General features: G+C 42.1%; 1 protein-coding gene across 6 annotated transcripts in view; it reads left to right on the top strand.

Annotated features, from left to right (window-relative positions):
• Dennd2b (DENN domain containing 2B) overlaps positions 1 to 19231 on the top strand; it is a 190282-nt gene that overhangs the window by 61112 nt on the left and 109939 nt on the right. The window contains exon 1 of one of the 6 annotated variants that reach the window (XM_031387818.1): positions 7895 to 7917. The exons of the other annotated variants lie outside the window; for them this stretch is intronic. The gene's annotated coding sequence lies outside the window, so the exon portion shown is untranslated. Of the gene's footprint in view, positions 1 to 7894; positions 7918 to 19231 lie in introns of those variants that run through there. 6 annotated transcript variants of the gene reach the window in all.

Here is a 19231-nt window from a genome sequence, read left to right as displayed (position 1 = left end):
GCACTATTTTCAAAACAGTCTCCAAAACTACTGCTGTTGGCTACCAAGTAAATATTGAGTCAGCACAGAAGCTCTACTGTGTGTGCTGTGGCATACTGCCTTTTTCTTTTTTTAAAAGAAGAGTTCTGTGTATCCAAGGCTGATCTTGAACTTCTGATCCTTCTGTTCCACTTCCCAGTATTGGGATTATCGGCATGCGCCACAACCATTGGTTTATGCAGCCCTTTGCTTTCAGCCTCTAGGGCTTTGTGCATTCTTCTATCGAGACAAACATTTGAAATACTGAGTAGTAGCTCCGGCTTTGCCTGCCTACCTACTTCTCTTCTTTCCTTTCCTTTTTTTTAGGTTTTGCACTTTCATTAATCTGATTGTCTCAGAGAGGTGGAGAAGCTTGCCTGAGATCTGGAATTAGAACTTTGGTTCATTTGATTCCCAAGCCCTTCCACCTGTGATACCTCTGCCTGCCAAAATTATGTGCAGTAAATTAGGGGAACTCATGCTGTTAGGTTGTAGTAGTTACCTTCCATTCACTGTGCCCAGAACACTTTCACAGCCTAAGTGACCAACGTTTCTTTTATCTCCTAGTTTCTAAGGTCTTGGCTCAGCACAATGGGAGAGTGGGACAAACCATTCATGTTTGGTGACAGGAACAAAGTGGTTAAGTCTGTTGACATCACAACAGATAAGGAAGCAGAGAGTGTTACAACCAGAGACCTGATAAAACCTTTAAGGCCCACTCCTAGTGACCTACTGCTATGTAGTTCTCACCTCTTAAAAGTTCCACAGCTTCTCAAAATCCAGGGCTGGAACAACCATTTAAAACATGAGCCAAGGGAATATTTTAAAATCAAGAGGGAACACTGGCAACTGGGCTAAGAAGCTGCACCCATTCACTGTCTGGAGCCACTGGGAAGAAAAAAATGCTGGCTAAAAGAGGAATGGAAGGGGGAGGTGCCAGGAGCATTTGAGAGTGTTTTTGGAGAGGAAATATGTAGAAGAAGTGGGTCCTGAATTTACCTGCCACCAGTTTTCCCAGGAGAAGGGTGGCATACTGAGGGTATGAGATGTCATAGAACACAGCTTTTGTTTGCTTGTTTCTTATTCAGGGACATTTCCTAGGTTTTAAGTTTTTCCAAAAATAAACAGATTTTGAACCTCAAATATGTTATCTTTGCTTCATATAAAAGGGGACTTTTGCAGACCAAAACAATAAATAAATAATTGAAGACTCTAGCTTTGGATCCTCCTTTTTCATAGGGGGAATTTGTCTTTCTGTGTGCTGTGGTGTGCTGTGTGTGGTGTTATTTTTACTTTAATAAATTTTGGATGGATGCCATGACATACAAACAGAAGAAAAAAAAAAAAGTCTAGTGGCCCTGTCTCAGAAACTAAACAAACAGAACAAACTAAATGACAAGCTAGGGTGGTAGCGTGGTAGCTCATGCCTGGAATTTCAGTACTTGGAGGGCTGAGGCAGGAGGATTTTGAGGCAAGTGCTCTCCCCCTCCCCCAACTAAATAGTGATGCCTGTTTCAAAATACAAACAACAACATTACAGAAAAAAACAAAAGTAGGGTAACAGAATAAAGACCTTATGCTCATCCATTACACTGTTGGACAAAGTCATTTGAGTTAATTAAAATTAAAATTGTAGTGTGTATGTGTTGATATATTTTCAATTTGAAAATTCTTCATAGATTTACTTTATGTATATGAGTTTTTTGCCTGCATGTATGTGTGTGCACTATATTCCTACCTGATGCCTACCCTTGTAACTGAAGTTACATAGTTGTTAGCCATCATGTGGGTGACTAATAAAAATTTGAGAATTTTTATTTCTTACTACAAACTCCAGAAGCTTGGCTCTCTAACCTGCTTTCTATCTGTCTGTCGTCTATCTATCAATCTACCTATCTATCTATCTATCTATCTATCTATCTATCTATCTATCTATCTATCTAAGCTATTACTGTCTTAAAAGATTTATGTATAGGTGTTTTGCTTGAATTTATGTAAATGAACCATGGACATATGGTATCCTTGGATACCAGAAGAGAGGACATGGTATTCCTTGGAGCTAGAGTTACAGCTGATTGTAAGTTACCATGACGGTACTAGGAACTAAACCTGGAACCTCTGTAAGAGCAATGAGTGTTCCTAACCACTGAGCCAATTCTCTAGCCCCTCATGTAAGGCCTAGTTCTGCATAGTAGTTTCTTTACAGTGGGTTGATCTTGGTGCTCTTGCTCCTTTTGGAAGATCCTTGATGAGGTCCCTTGAGCTGCCTCCAGGTTCAGTCATGGTGCCCTGCAGATAGGCTCTGACGTGTCCCAGGCTCCCATATCACACTCATGGAGTCTTGCCAATTAGGCAATAAGGTCTTTTCCAGCTTTTCTCTTCTTCCTTTCCTTACCTGGAATGTAACCTTTGGTTTCTATTTCTAAACTAGGTTTCAGTTGAGACCATGGGCCTTGTTTCCATGTTTGTTGCTTCAAAATTCTGTGTCTTAGCCAGAAGAATGTTTTTTTGCTTCTTTGTTGCCCTGAAATTTTTAGTTGCATAGACTTTTTAATCAGTTCTTTTCTCTTTGTTGGAACTTTTTGTGCTTTCTTTAATAATTCTTCCTCAAAAACAATTCTGCTAAATTTTCTTCTAGACCTTATCTGCATTGGTAGCACTTTATTCATAAATCTGGAACCCAGTATTTAAGTCTCTGCCACCTTTCAAAAACCGTGACTCAGCATGTCCTCAGATTAGCATCACATTTTTTTCTTGTCTAGTCACCCATCTGCCTGGTCTGCAGTGGTCTTTCTCCCATTTCCTTGTGTGCTCTGCCTACTCTCCCACAGTCTCCCAGTCTTCTTGCTGTCAGAGGTCACAGAAGAAATATTTGGTTATTCTCTGCCAAACATTCTAGCTGTGCTTTTTTCCTTAAAATGACTTGCAGATAAATTGTTTTGCTTCTTGGTCTCTGTACTCTAGTGCAGATGTTGTCCCATAACAGAGGTGTTGTGGTCGGTTGGGAGGACTGATGGACCATGCTTGGAGAACTAGAGTCTGATCTCTGCTGCACTACTAATTTGTGGTTTGATCTTGTACCAGGCGTCTTTTGTGTTTAAATTTTCTTTTGTCAAAAGTGTCCTTATTTCATGATACAGATGAGACTTGATGGGTGTGCAAACCCAGAGAGTAAGCCTAGGCGCCAAGGAGTGAGTACACAGAAACAAAACCATTGCTGTAAGTGCAGCTCTTCCTTAGTAGAACCAGAAAGTAACTCTATGATCTATGTGATGATAAAGCTGGTCTAGGCAGTCATCGTGAGAAAGTAGAAAGTGGAATAAAATGATGGACATTCTCTGACAAAGCTCACTTCTGGGGGTAGCTGCTTTGGCCACCCCTGGGTTTGCTCTGGGCCATGCATCTGTTTGCTGTTGCTTTGGGATCAGAGAAGCTTGTCCTGTGTAACCAGCTCCAGAATGCCTCCTCCCGCCTTTCACCTCCTTCACAGACTCAACCTGGATCTTCACCTGGCTTTGATTTCCCCACCCTGTGGATACTGGTCCTTGGAAGTTGGAGTTTCAGGAAACCTTAAATGTTTGATAACAAGTCCAGTGTTTTTTGATGGCTCCTTCTGTGCTGTACATGGCTCTGTTCCAAATCTTAGGCTTTGAATGAGGCAGGATTTGGTCTAGCAAGGAAAGGCAGAGTGTTTAGGGGATCCTGTTACCAAGAGCTATGAAATAAGAGTAGACCAAAGAGATGAGAGATGCTCCTTGGTTTAGCTTCTGCATACACAAACCCCAGCTTTCCTTCTCCATATATTGACAGAAGCAGAACCCTGCTGCTGCTTCATCTTGTTCCCTTCTGAAATGCCTTGAGATTTAGTCAGGTCTTACCTCATTTAGACCCCTTTTCCTTTCTCTTTAAAGATTTACCTCAATTTCCATCACTGTAGAATGAGCTGGACCCTTGAGGTCTTTTTTTACCCAGTGGTTCTTGGTAAATTGTAAATGGGGTAGGGGACACAAATCTCTATGTGGTTAGTAATGAGGCTGTGGCAGCATACCTACCCTCATCACTCAGAGGCTCCTAAACTGCTGAAACCTGCTAGAAAAAGCCAGGGAACTCCAGGATAGTTCTGGAGAGAAGAGTTACTGGGCTCTGTATACTTTGAAGCAGGCCTTCTCTGTTATTCCACAGTCTTTATTATCACTCTTCCCTAGGACAGTCACCACAGTGTTCATCACACTATATTCATTTACAGTTGCATTCTATCAGCCCTGATTCCATCCTGATGCTCCCTCACCAATATCCAGGGTGCCTTCTGGTCCACTGGAATTGTTAGGACTGGGTGACACAGATCCTATTCTTTAAGGAGTGTTATCTTATTCTTTAAGGCCCTGTTATCTAGGCAGCCCTAGGAAACTAGGAAGTGAATGCCAATGTGGGTTCTGTAAACGTGCTCATTGTGGACGCTAACAACATCTGATTGAAATAATGGCTTGATTTGGGGCTTGGTAAGAGGCTGTGAGCTTATTTGCTCCCATTCCATTTTGGTCTTAAGTTGTTCTAAGCTGGTGACCCAACTGGTAATTGTCAAGTAATGCCAGATGTTCCTTGTGGCCAGTCCTGTTGTGGGTACCCATGAACCTGCTAATTCATCAGCCATATGTAATTCAGTATTTATTTTTCAGATACTACTCACAGCTTTTGTGTGTGTGTTTGTTTTTAGTATGGGTGTTTTGCCTGTATGTATATCTGTGTACTATTTTTGTACCTGGTGCCTTCAGAGATCAGATTCCTTGGGACTGGAATTACAGATGGTTGTAAACCATCATGTAGGTGCTAGGAATTGAACCCTGATCCTTTGGAAGAGCACTCAGTGCTCTGAGCCATCAAGCCATCTCTCCAACTTCTATTTATCTTGCCTTTAGTCCTGCTCTTTTCTTTGATTTCTCATCTACTTATTTTGCTTAGTTAATTCAGGAAAGACCTTTCTTGTCTACTCCTCTTTGGTTATCATTATGATCAATTATTCTAATCTTGACTGATAAGCTTTGTACTGGGAACACTTCTGAAAAGAAAGACATTTGGGAATGGAAGGGACAGTGTGGTGCCATAAAGAAAAATGAAATTATGTCATTTTCTGGAAAATGGATACAGCTAGAGATTATCATATTAAGTAAAATAAAGCCAAACTTAGACAAATGCTGCATGTTTTCTCTCATTCGTATATCCTGTGTATTTTTATAGACACATAAAACTCTTATGTATAAATATACATGGAAATAGAAAAACTGCTACAGGAAGAAAGAAGGAAGCAGGAGGGGGGCTAGGGAAGGGGAAGAATGGGGAAGGTAGGGGTGAATATGGTCAAATATATGGTATACTTGAAAGAAACGGACTCCATGAGACCAAAGCTGTGTATAGTGAATATATGTGTGCATCTATATATCCATATGAATGAATTACAGGTAAGCTGCACTCACAAAATCTTAATACAGCCACCAAGAACAGCACAGTGACTCCATCAGTTGACATAGGGGAAGCCTCACAAGGCCCTATCCCTAGATGAAAAATTACAGGCAATTAATGGCTGCTGAGAAGAGAATCAGTCTTCTTCAAAGACAAGCCCCTGATAGGTTATCTAGTTCCAGGTGGTCAGCCCTAAACACAGTTACATACAAGCAACACTAGTGAACTCCGAGAGCTGTGTCTTCATGAGAGTGAATAACAATCAAAGAAGAGGAGGTCATGAATATAAGGAATGCTGGGGAGACACAGGAGGAGTTAGAGTGGGGATAAGAAGGGATGGAAATGGTATAAATATAGTATGAAATTCTCACAAAATTAAATTAAAAAGAAACTTAAAATTAGATGGCATAGAGTAGGCAATATGGTTTTGCAGATAAGGACAAATACTGCATTTTCAGATGACTGGAGTTTTGTTCCCAGAACCCATATTGGATGGCTGCAGCTCCAGGGGATCCAATGCCTCTGATTTCTGAGGGCACCTACACTGATAGGCACATACCCAGGACAGCCAGGTCTACACACAGAAACACTGCCTTGAAAAACAAACAAAAATAAGAAAAATTTTTTAATGGTAGCCTAGTGTGGTAGTAACTGTATATTTAATTCCTCTTGGGAAGAAGAGGCAGAGATATGAACTCTGTGAGTTTGGGGCTAGTCTGGTCTACAGAGTGAGTTCCAGGACAGCCAGGACTATGTAAAGAGATCCTTTCTCAAAAAAAAAAAAAATTTTTTTTTTAAGATGGTGTGAAGTATTAATGCATTAGTGTGTTGCCCTGGAAAATACCCTTGAAAATACCTGAAGTGGTCCACTTTTTATTTTTATTTTTTATTTTTAAATTAAAACTTTTTGAGTCTCATGCTGGCCTCTAATTTGGTATGTAGCTGAGGCTGACCTTGAACTTCTGATCCTCTGACCTTCATCTTCTGAGTTCTTGGATTATAGGCATGTATCATCATGCTTAGCTCCGCTTTTTTTTTTCCTTAAAAAAAAAAAAATGGAATGCCTCATGAGTTTGCTGACATCCACATGCAGGGATGTGCAAATTTGCCAATCTTTTATGTACCTTTCCAGATTTAGAATTTGTGCTGCAGTAACAAGCATGCAGCTCTATCTTTTAATTAACCTCTTCTTCCTGAACTACCATACAAGCTGTAAACACTATGTAATTGCATATCTTTTTGTTAGTATTTTCAGAGATGATGTTTTGTTTCTTTACCACATGTAAGTCAAATTTCAGTCATGTTTTTTAGTAATCAGTTTATCCGTGCACCCATTTGTCATGTCTAATGTGTATGTTGTCATTTTATAAAATTGATTGACTCTTGACTCCACTCCTGTTAGTGAGGAAGAAAAGTACTTTCAAAGGATTCTGAGAGCAAGATAAGGAAAGCGTGAGCTTTCTGTGAGCTGAAGTCTCTAAGCTAGAGGTGATGGAGTTAGCTATGCTTAGCTTTTCTAAGCTCTGCCTTCTCTCCCTGTGTGTCTTGTCAGGACAAGCTGTAGCTAGCTGAAAGCTCCTCATTGGAAATTGGGATCTGACTATGCTAGGATCACGTTCTTCAGACATATTGAGTGGAGAGAATGGACTTATCCCTTCCTATATTTGACTAGGAGATAATCAGCGCTTACATGCAGTGCTCCCAGTCAGAAGTTGTGTACATTGCCTACAGAGTACACATGCTGCTCACTTAGGCAAACTGAAGATGACCTGGTTCCCTGTGTGTAACCTGCAGCATCTCTTTGTGGAATGAAGATTCAGGAAAAGAAAACTACTTTTTGAATAAGACTCCAAACTGTACTGGGCTCCAGGTGACCAAAACTTCCCTGTTAGGATGAAGAAAGTTTGCCCAGATGTTTCTGCCTGGGGATTGGCCTGTGTCCTATCTGCTGTTCCAGAGAAATACAACTTGGCTGATTTTTATCTCTTCTCGACCTTATTTTTGCAGGGCCCAGGATGTTCTTTTTGAATTCCTTTGTAGCTTTGTCTGTTTGAGGAAGAGCAGCATGTATTTTGGGCTAAAGTTAGGAGTAAACTATGTGGCCAGAGGCCAGGGTGAAACTAATACCTTTTCTCTGTCACAAGTCCTTCAGTCAAAAGGCAGTCAGAGGCTGAAGTAGGCAGCTGCAGATCTTTATTGTGCAATTTTGAGGTGAGGATGGGTAAAATCCCAGGGCCCAGGAGGCAGACATGTGTCAGCTAGAGAGATGACATCAGCTAGTTTGCCGGTGCTCAGAAGGGAGATTCCAGGTGCTTAGCCACTTTCCTGCTTGTGGGGTGTCTGGAGCCACCACTAATTCTGTCAGCAATCAAGGCTCTGGAGAAAGCTTTGTCTGATTCTTGCCTCCTGTTGTCTCCATGGGACCTGAAGGAAACTTTGGTGGTGAGTACAAACCTTTGAGGACTGGACAAACTAGCGTGATCTTGTATGCTTCTTGTGATGATAATAAGACTTGCTTAAAGTTTGCAAACCTTGTGGATGTATCTTATATGAAGTACAAAGGGGAAGTGTTGTCTGGAGTCCCAATTAGGAATTGCCTTTTCCTAGGAAAGGAGAGCTGTCTTAGACTTGATTTATTTTTTAAAATTTAATTCTCTCTTTCTCTGTATGTGTGTGTGTATCTTGGGGCTAGGATGCTGGGCACCTGTGTGCACATGTGTGTATGGAGGCCAGAGGTTGGCATTTGGTATCTTCCTTAGTCATTTACCACCTAATTTTTTGAGACAAGATCTCTCATGGATCCTGGAGTGCACTGATTTGGCTAGACCAACCAGTGAGCTCCCAGGATCTGCCTGTCTCTGACTACCAGCTCTGGCATAAAGACATACTCTGCTTTTTACACGGGTGCTGGGGATCTGAACTTGGTTGTTCAGGCTGGAGTAGCAAGCACCTTACCAACTAAGCCACCTCCCCAGCCTTGGTTTGAATCATCTCTAAATTAATATTATTCAGTGGCTTAATATAGATTTTAGCTCAGAAGAAGAAGGCGTACTTAGTGACTTCCTTTCTGGGATGTTCTCCTGCCTCCCATGTGTATCTCCCAGCAGAGTCTCTTAGTTGGGTGATAAAATGGAAAAGGCATGTCTGCAGGATGATTTCTCTACTCAGCCTTGCCGTGCACAGGCTTCTAGGAACTGTGGTGGAGATTCTTGGGGAGCCTACAGCTCGTAGGAGAACTGCAAGAAGCGTTACAACCTCTGTGGCAAGAAAGAGGAAAGAACAGAGTTGGAATCAGCAGAACCCAACCACTTACCAGCTTTGGCTTCCTGTCAGATGCTGGGATCTCCTTCTGGTTCCACCCATTTCCTTGAAGATGTTAGAAAAGAAGCCTGTTGCACAGAGGGCAGATGATACTAGGGCTTATCCCAGGGTAGGAACTCCCAACCTCTGGCTTATGTGGGCCTCTCTGTGCCTAAGTAGCTATGGATTTCTTTCTGTAAGACCCTGGCTCACATTCAAGCGTAGCCACCAATCACTCAGTGACACATTGGGGAGGAGCTCAGGTGTGCTCTGTCTGGGTGTCTTTTTTCTCTTTTGTTTTTCTTTCACATCTGAGGACGTTTCCATCGCAGTTTCTGAGGTACCAGAGTGCTTACTGTAAGCCTAGTGCCTCCACTTCAGGATCTGGGAAACTGTGGTTGAGCTCTTGGTTTCCTTTTTTTTTTTCTTGGAAGCTGCCTACATTCCTTTCTGCCCAATTCTGTCTCTGGACAGTGTGGGGCACAATTGCTTCCTGCTTCTGTGATGTGGAATGTTAAAACAGATTTGTGGAGACTCTGAAAGGCGACCAGAGCAGTTGAAGGTGGAATGGCCTTTTCTTGGAATTCTGCATCTAGGAACTATCTTCATGGGGTTGTAGTATTGAGTTGTCTTTTAGGGAGAGGGTCTTGCTAAGCACTCAGTCTGTACTCAAAGTGATCTTTCTGCTTTAAATTCCTGAGTGCTGGGATTAAAGGAGTGTGCCACCTTATTGGGGCTTAGCATTAATTCTTTCTAAAACATTTCCAATTTGCCTGTCTTTCTGAAAGGGATGGGTGTGGAGCAGAGCCAATGCTCAGTTTCCTGTGATCCTATGTATTTAAGATGGGTAGTATGGATGCATTTCATAAGGACGGAGCTGAGACTCAAGTATGAGGTTGTCTCTGGCTCTCACCTAACTGATGTTTCACCAGTCAGTGTTGGTACTCTGAAAAGTGTCTGTAAGTACCCCCTTCCCCTGCAGGCAGGTTCCATTTTCACCTGTCTTCAAAAGTTTCTGGGGGCAGCAGCATTTGCCCCTGTAAAGTAGGAAGGGACCATGAAGACATTAAAAGCATGGCTAACTGGAGGGATGAGCCTGAATGTGGAGAGAGGAAATGAGCCCTTCTAAAGACCCAGGAAGGATAGCAAGTCTGGAGAGTATGGCAGATGCAGGCTCTAGAGAGTGGGAAAGTGGGATTGTCCCAGAGTGAACTGAGGCCAGAAGCAGTGGGGACGTGGGTTTGGAAATGTTTGCATGTGCCTACACTGCTAAATGCCTTGGGTATGAGGCACTTCCTCTAGGAATGGAGTTGATCCATTGCCTGGCCTTCTTGCCTTGTACCTACCATATACCTGTATGGTTCTGGTCTGTAAGGGAAGTCTTGGCAGAGTGTCATGGGGGCAGAACTACTGTATTTGAGAGTAGACTGGTCAGCACGGTCTGCCTTCCAGCTTTTTGGCTGCCTTAATGATGAAAAGCTTCTTGGTAGCTGTCAGTCCTTGATGACTTGGCCTGTGATGCTCTCTTGTCTTGGTAAGGTATAAATTTCTTCTCATATGCCCTACATCTTTCAGGTTTCAAAAGACATGGGTACATCCAGATATGATGGTGTATGGCTATAACCCAGCACTTAATGGTACTTAGGAAAAGTCCAAGGCTAGCGGGACAAAATAGCATCAAGCATCAAGTACTAGACCGACACGAGCTACATAGGGAGAGTGTGTCTTAAAAAAAAACAACTGAAGAGATTGCTCAGTGGTTAAGAATACTTGCTGAGAGACTTGAAGTGTCAGGGTGAGGGAATACCAAGGGGGACCCCCACCTGCTCAGAGGAGGATAAGAGGGGGGATGGAGAAAGGATTGTGGGGAGAAGGCGACTAGGAGTGGGTAGTGAGTGGAATGTAAACTGAATAAGTAAAAATAAATAAATTAATTAAAACCACTTGCTGAGGTCCTAAAGCCAGGTTCTATAGGTTCTATAACCAGCACTCACATGGTAGTCCACAACCATCTTGTAACTCCAGTTCCAGGATATCCAATGACTTCTGATCTCTGCGGGCACTAAGCGCACGTGTGTTGCAATACATACATGTAGGCAAAACACTCACACATAAATAAAACTAGTAAATGAAATTTTTAAAAAAAGATGAGGCTGGTTAGTGGTGTATCTCAGTGAGTAGAGCTCTTGCCTAGCATGGATAGCATTGGGTTGGATCCCCAGTATCACATATACCAGATAGCTGAGTATGCCTGTAATCTCAGAACTAAAACTGTGGAAGTAGGATCAAAAGTTCAAGGTCATCCTCAGCTTTATAGTGAGTTTGAGGTCATCCTGAGCTACATAAAACCTTCTAGTAAGGGGTTTAATTTGAAACAGACCTTGAGGAAGGGGCTTAATTTGAAACAGAACTAGCTGAAGTGCCTACATCTGAAATGTGTATTGGAAGACTCCTACTAGTGTTGGCTCTTCTTCCTGTCGCTCCTTCTATTTATCTTCCCACTACAGTTAGGAATGGTGAGCAGCTGCCACTATAAGTAGGCCCATTGGGATGGTGAGAATGGAGCTAAATATAATTGTCTGCACATTGCTTGGAGTGCTTGGGCTCACCTGTAGAGCCATCGGTTTAAGCCTGGGATGGGGCCTTTCCTCCCAAAAGCTGGTGAAAGCAGGGATAAAAAGGTAAAAAAGTACTTCAGGGTCAGGATAGCATCAAGTCCATGTTCTCTCCTCCCGACTGTGCGTCCTGCACCATCTTTGTTGATTGTCAGCAGAAAAGTAAGGCCTTGCTATGCAGTCATCAAGCCTTTGCAGACTTTCTCAGCTTAACTAACAGTGTAATGCACACATTTTATAAAGCTTGGGTTCTAGCAAGAGGGAATTTATTATCTGTGTAGAGAGACATAAAGAATATGTTGTGGAATAAAGAATATCCAAGCTTTAACTTGTTGGTTGTTAACTACACATACCTTTGTAGGTGGGTGACAAGAAAGTTGTGTCTTAAAACTGTAGGAAAACGTTCTTGAAAGAGGCAGAGTTTTTTTTTCCCCCTTGGTCTTTGAAAGTTGGGTTGACTTTATAAGTAAAAGAAAGGCCAAATGTGTTCTGTATGTGGAGAACAGCAGCCATAGAGAAAGAATGTAGTACCTATCCAAGGCTCACTGTGCTGAGCTGTCCTGAACCAGTATGTCTCATGGGGCAGAGCCATGGTTTTTACTCTATGAGTTTGACTTTGGTGCACAGGAGACGGGAAGTGAGTTGGTGAGAGTGGAGTTATGTAGAAATCTTGTTTAGTTTAATTTAAATTTAAAGTATGTATGCCTGCATGTGTGCATATGTGTGAGTGTCCCACAGAGGGCAGAGGACACCACTGGATCCCTGGAGCTGGAGTTAAAGGTGGTTGTGAGCTGCCTGATGTAGCTCTCCTTAGCTGCCAAGCCAACTCCAGATCCTGGAAATGTTTCTGGCAGAAGAAAGCAGGGACACTGGAGAGGGCAGACACTTAGCAAAGTCACTTGCTAAAGGTATATAGAGAGCTGGAACAATTAATTATAGAGAAGGGAGTGAATTCTGGAGAGTGCTCCAGTGTGAGATAGGCAGGACTTAGATGTGGGTTACTAAGGATGAAATTGAGGAGGAGGAATGTGCTCAATAAAGTTTCTGACTTGTGAAAGGGCTGATCCATACCCATCTGACATGTCTGTGAAGCACCATGAACATTGCAGAGCGCTTTTTCATTCAGTAACTCAGTTTTCTAGACTCTTAGAGTTCATCTAGTTTCGTTTCTTTTCACAGTGGGGAGATGGGAGCCAAGAAAGCAGAAGGGACTGTTTCCAGCTCACCCAGATTTTTAGTGGTGGAGTGGCACCTCTGCTCTCAGCTTCCCCTCTTTTAGGGCAGTTTTGTAATAAAAACAGTTGGGAGGAATGATTGAGGGATTAGAACAAGTCCATACACAAGCAAGGTGATACTAGGTAACTCCCAAATGCTGGGCAAAAGCATTTGGAAAATATTACTGGGTTTCCTACTAACAAATGTTTTGTGAGAACTATAGACTCCTTGAGCCTTTCTAATTCTGAGAGTCTTAAGCATACAGAGATTATATGTATGAAGAATATTTAATTGAAAATCTCTTGAGAGACTGTGGCTTGTCTTTTTTTAAGGAATTACAAGGGTTATTTGACTCCATGTAATTTCCGGCTTGTGTCCATAAAACCTGACTATTGAGGACACCACTCTGCCTTGGTAGGGTTTGGGCAAATGATCAACAGCACTTAAGAAGCTCTCTTTGTAAGATATACCTGTACACTCGTTTCCCATCTATCTTTAACCCTTAATGCCTGTCTGTCTTGTCTAGGTAACCTCCTTTGTTGGAGAAACCCCCACTCCCACTTATGCTGGCCGTAGAACCTGACCATAGCAAAGCACCTTTGGAATACTGCTTTGTTTGTGTTCTCTGGCGTGATGACTGGCTTGGTGATACTAGCCAGCACAGTTGGAGAATGGAAAACAGAATTGAAGGCCATCTTGAAAACATTTTTGAGGAATGCGCCTTTTTTATAAAGCTATTGTGGTCTGTGTCCTGACCCTTAGTTTCCCCCTAGACACAGCTGCATTGGAGCCCCTGAAGCCAGACAAGAGAAGTGCTATATCCTGCAGTCTAGGAAATCTTTTCTGCTTTGAGAGTGTGGGGTGCTGGTTCCTACATGTCTAATGCACAACCATAATTACTGAGCCATGCTGCTGAGGCCCTGTGAAGACAGCTGTATGTCCAGGTTCTTCTGAGAGAGAGGTTAAAGTCACCAGACTGAAGAGAGATTCTGCGTGCTCTGGCTAGGTTCTCAGTTCATCTGGTCAGTCATTTGCTTTCAGTTTCTCACCCAGTTCCCAAAGTTTCTCACAGGGGCCAGCTGAACAGAATTTAGTCAGAATGACCTTATTAAGTTCTGTATCATGTTACTTTATTTTTCCTCTTTTTCTCCTCTATATTGCTGTGATCCATCTCAGTCTTCCCATTTCTTTTCCTAGTCTTGTGTCTTAAAGGTTTAAGTCATGGGGGTGGGGTACATAGGTAATATAGAGAAGAAGTTAGGTTTGTAGATGGGTCTTATCTGGAAGGTGTATCTTCTCTTCTGTCCTTCAGAATAGCAGGTGAAATAAACTGTAGCAGAACCATCTCAAGACTTTCTTGGATAAGTTGAAACAAGTAGTCTCAGGCTGGAGAGGTGGCTCAGCGGTTAAGAGCACTGACTGCTCTTCCAGAGGTCCTGAGTTCAATTCCCAGCAACCACATAGTGCCTCTTAACCATCTCTAATGGGATCTGATGCCCTCTTCTGGTGTGTCTTAAGAAAGCTACACTGTACTCGTACATTAAAAAAATAAATAAATCTTTAAAAAAACAACAAAAAAAGTTGAAAAAAAAAAAAGAAACAAGTAGTCTCAGTTATTAAAACAATAACAAAATCCTGAAACCTCTTTAGCTCTCCAGATTCCTAGCAGCAAATCTCCATCCTTGCCTCTTCCAGTCTTCTCAGTTATTTCTGGGTCTCTGATCCTCAGATTGCTGCTGGATTTGCCTCTCCTGGCTATGTTTGGAGAAACCTAGATTCTGGAAGGGAGAGTAATTTAATTAAAGCTGTGGTCATCTGGTAATTCTTGGGTATGCACAGAATAAAGCCTCACCTTGCTGAACTTTCATGAGATCACTTCTTGCTCAGCCCCTTTCCTCAGAAGGCATGTACCGAGTGTTACTGGTGGCAGATGGCATCTGTGTTGATGGCAGGCTATGGTCTTTCATTACCTTTAGGAAAGGTTGGCTTCCTTGTCTAGTGATGCTTGAAGTGAGCCAGTGTCTCATGTGTATGCTATGAAGTGACATGGCTTGGGACAGGGAAGTCTGGTGTGGTGTCTGCTTTGCTAGGTACAGTAATTGTGTCCCCAAAGAACGAAAAACCCAGATACTTGAGGGAATGAAGGCTTTCTGAATCTGTTCTTAACCTTCAGTAGGCTAAGTGGTACTCACATATGTTCTTTCACCCCTTTAGGAGTAATGCCTAAGAATTCCCCCAGATTAGCCATTCTGACAGCCAAACAAGTTTCCACCTGTTTTAGTCCTTCAGAGTCTTATGCTTGTTTCTCCTCTTCCCTCTGCCTCCACACCCATCCCTTCTTCTCTCGTCATCATCTCACCCAAATTCCTTTCCTTGCATCCTGGGGAGTCTCATTTTTTTCTTCTGTTGCATAGGAACCTCTGTGTTGAACTCGAAGTGAGCAGATATGTGCACAGGCATCTTTTATACAAAGGCAAACTAGTTCTGTGCTGTGTTCAAAAGTAGGCTATATAGGGCTAGCTAGAGAGGTGACTCAGTGGTTAAGAATGCTTGCTGCTCTTTCAGAAGAACAGTTCACTTCCCAGAACCAATGTCAGGTAGCCTGCAAGTCCAGCTCAAGGGGATATGACACTTGTGATCTCAGCAGACACCAACATACATGCCTGCATATTCACACTGCAGACACAGACACATACATGTAAATAAGAATAAAAAAATAAAAATAGGATCTATCCAGTATCTGCAATGATAAGAGCTAATTTTTGCTGAGAAAGGTCTAGTTTCTAACTTTGAGGTGAGGGGAAGAATGGCTTTTAAAACTTCATCTTTGGAGCTGAGGCCACCTCGGTCTACATAGAGAGTTCCAGGTCAGCCAGGTCTACACAGTGAGCCCCTGTCTCAAAACAAAAATAACAAAAGCCAAAATAAAATGTATCATGTTCTTCTATAGGACAGTGACATTTAATGAGTACAACATTCATCTGCATTCCAGGCCTGTCTTCCATCTTCCCAGGATAAGAACTGGCCTTTGAGGTCCCTTTGCTCCTCTCTCTTTCCTGAGTCTTTACAAGCATGTGAACTTTGCCTCTGGGAGATAAGTTTGTTTGTACATATCCAAACAATGCCTGAAGAGGCTGCAGTGCTGCATTCCTGCCGTCTAACGTTTCAGACAGCACATTCAAACCCCGGTCATTGCTCACAGACAGCTATCAGATGGCAGCTTAGTTACAGAAGGTTAGAGATCCCCAAGGATTCATTTTGATAGTTAAAAATACCACTTTGGGATTCAGACCATGGTGAACCATGGTTTGAAGAGACTGGTATGAATTGTTTAGATTCTTGAGCAGCCCAATGCTCTTGATAACGCTTGGGGGAGGTGGGGTCAGAGTCCCAGTTGGGAGACAGAATGGACAGTCGACCCAGCAGCAGGGCTCAGCTGTCCCTGCTTTCCGGAAGAGGTCTTTATCTCACCATGCCTCGAGTTTCTCCTAAGATAGCTGCTCAGGGACAGAAGTGGTTCTCTGTCTTCATGCTTTTCAGGACTTACAGACTCTCAAGCCAGACACGTCATCATCATACCTCTCAGTCTGAGGGTTCTGCTCTCTTGATTTCCTCTTTTGTTATATACTTGCTTCTAGGTTATTCAAAATTTCTTTTATCTCTGGGACTGAATCTCTGGTGTCTCTTAGAAATACTTTAAAAAAAAAAAACAAATGATTTATTTATTTATTTTATGTATATAAGTACACCATTGCTCTCGTCAGACACACCAGAAGAGGGCATCAGCTCCCATTGCAGATGGTTGTGAGCCACCATGTGGTTGCTGGGAATTGAACTCGGGACCTCTGAAAGAGCAGTCAGTGCTTTTAACCACTGAGCCATCTCTCCAGCCCTAGAAAAACTTCTTAAGAATTACATTTACTGGAGGCTGGCGAGATGGCATAACATTTAAGAGGCTGGTTTTTAGAGGACCCAGGTTTGATTTACTTGGCATCTCACATCTTCTGTAGTAACAGTCCCAAGGGATGCATCACCCATTTCTGGCTTCTAAGGGCATCAGACATGCATGTGTTTGCAGATATACCTGTGGGCAAAACACTCCTACACATAAAAAAGAGATGTGTGTATGTGTATGCACGCATGCGTGTATGCATGTTGTGAGTCCCTGTCTATAGAAGTCAGAGAACAGTTTGTGGGAGTCAGTTTTTCCCTTGTACTGTGGGTTCCATGTTACTCACGCAGAGTTATCTTGACAGCATAGAAATACTTTTTTTTTTTCCCAAAAGAGGATTATAAATGTAGTCCAGGCCAGTCTAGACCTTGAGATCTGGCCTTAGCCTCCCAAGTGCTGGATTGTACGTGTACGCTGCCAGGCTCAGCCCCAGCTCTTGAAACACCCGTGTTTGTTTATTTGCTTGTTTTGTTGGTGATCAGACCTAAGGCCTTGTACTTGTTAGCCGAGCACTCTGCCACTGAGTTACTCCTCAGCCCCCAGAAACTTTTATGTTGGCTGGGTCCTGGATTGCATTTAATCTCTATATCTAGCCTTTTAAACTCCAGGGTAGCAGTCGACTTCTGTTAAACCTTTTCTTTTTACTTATACCATCTTCATCTTGCCATCATGTGAATTGAAAAGTTTTTTCTATCTTTCTTTTTGTTTTTTAGTCAGGTTTGTACCTGAGGATTACCTGAATTTCTTATCCTTCTGCCTGTGCCCTGAGTGCTTGTTTTATAGGTGTACACCATCATGCTCAGCTACAAGTTTTATAAAGTATATAAGCACAAAGTTATATATTATACATGTCTTCCTGTTATATATAATATGTAGTTAGTTTAGAAAGGATTTTTTTTAAAAAAAACTATTTTAAGTATTTTATCCTATGTACTTTGATATATATTTACTGTGTCTTGTCTAAATAATTCATTAAAAAGGATAAGTGCCATACAATCTAGAACAAGAAAAGAAAAGAATATTATAGGCCAAATTCTAGATGAGCATAGATGCTGAATTCCTCAGTTAAAGTATTAGTGAATTGAATGTAATAGCATGTGGGGAGGACCATACACAGTCATTTAAGTGGGGCTATCCCTGGGGTTATTCAAGAATGTTTTAGTATATGCAGACAAACACGTATGATAAAGCTGTTTCAAGTATTCAGACTTTTAGGAGTTCAGTCTTCTCCTTCCTGATTGATACATACCCATTTGCAGCCCCAAGCAGGCCCTGAGTTACCTGTCTATCAGCTGCCAATACATCTGGATTTTTCAGTTTTATTTGCAAGATAAGAGAAATTAAAACTCATATGAATTTTATTTCTGAAATTCTTTGGTCTCTGTGTATTTGAATATGTGTACAATTTATATGTTGTAGTATATATCATAGATGAATGTACATATGTACTTATATATACAGGTCATTTTTTTTCCTTTAAAAATGATACATATTCCTGACTGGTCTACAACTCATCATGTAGACTAGATTGGCCTCAAACTCGAGAGATCTGTCTTCTTCTACCTCCCAAGTGCTAGGATTAAAGGTGTGTGCCACCATGCTAGGACTATTTATCATTATTTTATATGTATGTTTGCCTGAGTTTATGTCTGTGCACTATGTGTGTGTAGTGCCTGAGTAGTCTAAAAGAAAGTGTCAGATGCCCTGGGCCTGGTATTGCAGGGAGTTGTGGGCTGCCATGTATACTATGAATCAAATCTTGAGAACTTTGTACATGCAGAGTAAACATGAGTAAGAGGTGGCCCCTTTCAGAAAAGTCTACATATAATTAACAATGTAAAAAAATGAACAATAGCTTTGTTGGAGGAAAGAAAGTCACAGAACTCAAAAGACAAGTCCTGAGTGTGGGTGTGAGAATTAACTTGCCCACCTGCCAAGTTCCGAGTGAAAGATTCTAGTAGAGGCCATCATGGTAAATCTAGTCCATGTCTAGATCTTGTCATAGGGATAGAGACTATGAAACTGGCTTGGTGGTTTTAAATTCTCTCCCAGGTCCTTGTTAAGAATGTTTTCCAGCATTTGTGATCAAGGAGGAAAGTTACTGATAAGGGGCTGACATTTTTGAAGCTGGGATTGAGAGTTAAGATACTGTTCTTGTTCTAAAGAGCACTATTAGCTGGTGGGAGAATGAAGCCAAGCAGTCCTCAGTGCCCTAAAACACAAGGCAGTGCAATAGTTTATACAGGCAGACTGCTGCTTCCCAGGGTACTGAGTTGAGAACCCAGTACAGCTAGGAAACTCGGGAAGATAGGATAGAGGACTTGGCACTGTGGGCTTACACTAATACAGCCTTGCCCAGATACTTTGGAGAACACTTCTTTCCCAGGTTCCACGTGCTTTTTTGGTTAAGAATGCCCTTTAGAAATGCAAATCAAAACAACCCTGAGATTCCACCTCACACCAGTCAGATTGGCTAAGATAAAAAAACTCAGGTGACAGCAGATGCTGGAGAGGTTGTAGAGAAAGAGGAACATTCCTTCATTGCTGGTGGGATTGCAAGCTGGTACAACCACTCTGGAAATCAGTTTAGCTGTTCCTCCGGAAACTGGACATAGTTCTACCGGAGGACACAGCTATACCACTCCTGGGCATATACCCAAAAGATACTGCAACA

The sequence above is a fragment of the Mastomys coucha genome, unplaced genomic scaffold, assembly GCF_008632895.1.
Source record: "Mastomys coucha isolate ucsf_1 unplaced genomic scaffold, UCSF_Mcou_1 pScaffold21, whole genome shotgun sequence".
In the NCBI taxonomy this organism is placed as follows: Eukaryota; Metazoa; Chordata; class Mammalia; order Rodentia; family Muridae; genus Mastomys; species Mastomys coucha.
This window is presented reverse-complemented; position numbering and strand designations above follow the sequence as displayed.